General features: G+C 38.2%; 1 non-coding gene across 1 annotated transcript; it reads right to left on the bottom strand.

Annotated features, from left to right (window-relative positions):
* Positions 1-3938: 3938 nt before the first annotated feature.
* On the bottom strand, positions 3939-4045 carry LOC127098854 (small nucleolar RNA R71). The gene has a single exon (XR_007793539.1). It is a non-coding gene; the product is annotated as a small nucleolar RNA R71 (small nucleolar RNA).
* Positions 4046-4850: the final 805 nt, after the last annotated feature.

Genomic DNA, 4850 nt, shown 5'->3' with positions numbered 1-4850 from the left:
TAAGCTTGGATGTGGCTATCTTTATTTGATGCTTTGCTCTTCGAGTTGATATTTTTTGTATTGTTTGTTGCTTGATTCTAAAGTCCAAGGGAAATTTGGGTTTCTATATGACATTCTTGTGTATTGGATTGCAGCCCATTCGTCAGATCTTTTCAACTCTCAACTTTAAAATTTGTGCTTAGAATTAGTTTCTTCATCTCTTCCATACTTCTTTAATTTCAAAATCTCTCCCTCCTTTTAAAATCTTCTTTACTTGTGTTTGTTGATTTCTAAACTTTGACCATTTTTGCAAACTAGAAACTTTGGCCTTATGGCATTGTATTTTCAAACTCATTTTCTTAATCAAAGTTGTAAATGAACTTAACTATACTTGACTTAAAATTTCAAAAGCCAAAAAGAACTAACACTCATTCAAACCATTTTTAGGCCTTTGTGCCTTTCAAACTTAAATTTTTGTTAAAAGCAATGCACTCACTTTGTAATTGATACCATGAACTACGAGATTTTGATCCCTCATTTTTATGTTGGTACGTAGGCACAAGTCCGAAGGTCTTGTCAAACACAAAAATATAATTAATGAATTCTTTTCTCCTCCCTCCATTCTATTTTATTTGCAAACATCATTTGTACAAAAACACATATGCACACAAAAAAGGACTCCCTAGGAGTACCTAGGACACTTTGGGTGCTAACACCTTCCCTCTATGTAACCAACCCTCTTACCTGTAATCTCTGGCATTTTATTAGTTTTGATTTGAAAACTTCTTACTCTTGGGTTTTGTTCGTACTTTTCCATTTTCCCTTGGAAACAATAAAAGCGCGGTGACGACTCTTGTTTAATTGATGTCTAGCTTATCCATAACTTGATGATTATGAATTTACCGCTACAAAAATTAAGTGGCGACTCTGCTGGGGAATAGTCTCTAGTGGGTTTAGCCTACTTTTGTCTGTGTATATAACTATATATTTGATTTATGTATATTTGTTTGTGTGATATAATCTACTTGTTGTGCTTGGTGATCTCTGAGTGGTGAGATAGGTTCTAACCCGAACTTGAGTGCAATTAAGATAGGAGGACGGTATAGTCATGTTCGACTTGTGTGGAGTAGTCCTTAACAAGTTAGCTTGAGACCCATATACTCAATGAAGACCCTTTTGGATTTGGGAATGTCCCACAAGTATTTGTGGTTAGGCATTAGTATCTCTAATTTGGGGTCTGAGAAGCTGAGGACCGTAGAATATTCAACCCCTCTTGGCCTATTTAGGACATAGTGCAGAGACTGTTCAAGTGTAGACTTGATAACAGTTGTTACGCGATACTACACTCAGACGAGTTTCTCTTGAGAATATTATGGGTTGATGAGTCAGTCATCCTAACCTGTAATATTCGATAGATGGAATTAAGGCTCTGAGAACTTTTTAGAACATGATCTACAGGTTTTTATCCTTAGTTCACTCCTTTGGGATGGCTCTTACCCAGACTCCATGCTCGTGGCATACAACAAACCCTTGATTCTTGGTTGATCCAATCAAGTCTTGTCAATATCAATGGAACTTGGGTGTTGATAAGGTGTAAACCGTAATCCACCAAAATGGATGATTGATCTTGACAATGACTCGATTCATCCCTTGACCTTTGATCACACTAAAATTTATGTATTTTCGAATCCGATTTCACATGCATTCTAGCTGTTTTATTATCATTTTGTTGTGTTATTACTGTGTTTTCCTTTGTTTTCAGGTTTTTACTTTAATCGGAGCCCCGATCGAGAAAAGGAGCGAAAAAGGGCTAAAAACCCTAAAGTTCAGCATTTTGTGCTTATGGCCTACCCAATGGCGGGCGCCACAGACCAAGCCATGACGTGTCAAACTCAACTTCCCTCAACTCCCACGTTTCCCCACTACTTCCACTAAGGCGCCCCATATTGTGCTTGTGGCGGGCGCCATGGCCTTGTGGCGGGCGCCACAATAGGAAAAACGGTTCCCTCCTATTTTCAAGTTGAAGGGCATCCAAGTCATTTCCATCTTTTTACTTGCTTATAAATAGAAACGCGAATTCACTTTTACAATCATCCAAACTTAGAACAGAGGCAAACTCAGAAGCAAATTTGTTTCACTTAGGCATATATTCAGTATTTTATAGTGGTAGTCGCTTCGCATTGGAGTGTTACCACAATTGTGTAATCAAGTCTGTGATAGAGTCTGTAATCGAGTTTGGAGCACTTTGGAAGGAAGTTAATCCTGCCGCCATTTTCTTTTCCGCATTGCAATTTACTCAGCCCTCCGATTGGAGCAGGTTTTTATTACTCGCTTTTATTTTATTTATTTCCCGCACTCGCTTTAAATTATTTATTTCCCGCACTCGCTTTTACTTTATTTATTTCTCGCACTCGCTTTAAATTATTATTTCCCGCACTCGCTTTTACTTTATTTATTTCTTGCACTCGCTTTAAATTATTTATTTCTCGCACTCGCTTTAAACTATTTATTTCCCGCACTCGCTTTACTTTATTTACTTTCCGCACTCGCACTACTTTTATTTACTTTCCGCACTCGCACTACTTTTATTTACTTTAATGCACTTTTACTTTACCATGTCTAACTAAATTTATAAGGTTAGAATGTAAGATCGTAATTAAACCGATAATCCGTACAATTTTTCGTAGAAACATTTAAGGGCTATTTTAACTTTCAACTTAAGTTTTCCCGCACTTCAATTCCGTTGGGTAAGATCGAAAGCCGTCCAACGTCTTTTTAAACTTAATTGTTTTTAACTATTTCAAAAACAGCGAAAGCGCTTTGTCTAGTTCATTAGGAATTTTTAACATTAAGAAGAAAAGAGATTTTAAAACTATTTTCGGACGCGTTTATAAGTTTAGAGTCTGGTTCGTAAGAACCTCTTTTGGTTAAGAAATCCAGGTTATAATACTTTTCAACTTAGTCAAGATACTATATTTCTTAAAAATAGGTTTACTACTCTAACGCAATGCACGCCTTTTTATAAGTGACAATAAGAGGGTTTGATTAGGGAGTACAACTCGGTTCTGGATACACGAAAGCGACAGTTCCCGTTAAATTAGTTCTTTTCAAAGTAGGAAACATTGCCCATAAGTAGCTCTATTAGCAAGTACTTGGATTATCCATTGATTACGGGAATTGCATTCGACCCTGTCTTTATCAATTATAAATCTATTTCAACACTTTACTTTTCATTGCACACTACAAAAACACTTATTTCGATTGCCTTTGATAAACACCATAACGACAGATAACGATAGATTGACACTTGGTCTCTATGGATTCGATAATCTTTTATATTACTCTGACGCGTTCGTATACTTGCGAAAAGCACGCATCAAGTTTTTGGCGCCGTTGTCGGGTACCAATTTCGTCAAATTTCATTTTCCTGTTGTTATATCGTTTAGACTTAGGCTATTTTCTGCCGGTCAATGCGAAGAACTCGCAGCACCGGAAGTTTAAACTTAGTAAACCCTCTGGCGGAACCTGAATGTTACGCTTGCGCACGTTTATTCTTTCATAGAATTAAGAGAGCTATGGCCGAAGATCAAAACCAAAGACCTCTTAAGGACTTCGCTCAACCATCTAATGAAGAACCTAGTTCTAGTATAGTAAACCCAACTATCCCAGCCAATAATTTTGAACTTAAACCATCCCTGTTGCAACTAGTGCAACAGAGACAATTCGCGGGTCTCCCTACCGAGAACCCTAACCAACATTTAAAAATATTTCTTCAATTAGCAGATACTTTTAAAACTAATGGAGCTTCTCCTGAGGCAATACGTTTAAGATTATTTCCTTTTTCCCTCAGAGATAAAGCCCTATCATGGTTAGATTCCCTTCCACCCAATTCCATTACGACTTGGGATAACCTTAGGAGAGTTTTTCTTGCTAGATATTTTCCCCCGAGTAAGACCGCCGTTCTTCGAAACCATATAACTAGATTTACCCAAAACCAAGGAGAATCGCTGTTCGAAGCTTGGGAGAGATATAAAGAGTTGTTACGAGCTTGCCCACATCATGGCTTAGAAAACTGGTTAATCATTCAAACCTTCTATTATGGACTTCATTACAACATAAAGATGACCATCGACACTGCCGCAGGCGGTGCTCTGATGAATAAACCTTACCCTGAAGCTAGTGCCCTCATCGAAGACATGGCTCAAAACCATCAATCATGGGGAGTCGAACGAGCGACAGTTGAGAAGAAGGAAGCCCAAGGAGGAGTGCATGAACTAAGCTCTATAGACATGATGCAAGCTAAAATAAACGCATTAGCCCTCAAAGTCGAGCATATGTGCATAAACCCGAATACTGTAGCCGCAGTTTCGTTGGATTGTGAGATATGTGGAACCCAAGGACACCTGTAAGACCCCAATTTTGGCCCTAAGATCCCTCATGGCCCATATCACATCATATCATGGCCTCAAGGATCACTGCATGCCCTAGCTTCCCTCCTAGTGGGTAGGTTGCCTTGTGGGTTGATTTCTTGATCACCAAGCATGCCTTGCATTTGTATATCTTTGCCTTTCATATGTTTATCATTCCAGAGTACAAAAATATTGTCATTCTAACCTTGTTGCTTGCAGTTGAAGCAATCATCAGCAATTAGGTCAAAGACAGTCAACAGTCAGTCAAAGCAATGGATGGTGGCCATTCTTGCAGAATTTGGACACCATGATCAATAATCAAGAGCTCATATATCTTGGGACATCATTTGGAATCAAGTTCTCAAGGAATCAGGGTTTGGAATTCATCAGAAATGCTTCAATCAAGCAAAACCCTAGAAAAGTCAAACTTGGTCAACAGTGGATTTAATCAGTGATTTGATG

The sequence above is a fragment of the Lathyrus oleraceus genome, chromosome 6, assembly GCF_024323335.1.
Source record: "Lathyrus oleraceus cultivar Zhongwan6 chromosome 6, CAAS_Psat_ZW6_1.0, whole genome shotgun sequence".
In the NCBI taxonomy this organism is placed as follows: Eukaryota; Viridiplantae; Streptophyta; class Magnoliopsida; order Fabales; family Fabaceae; genus Lathyrus; species Lathyrus oleraceus.
The sequence above is the reverse complement of the archived record's forward strand: the minus strand, read 5'-3'. Positions and strand labels throughout refer to the sequence as shown.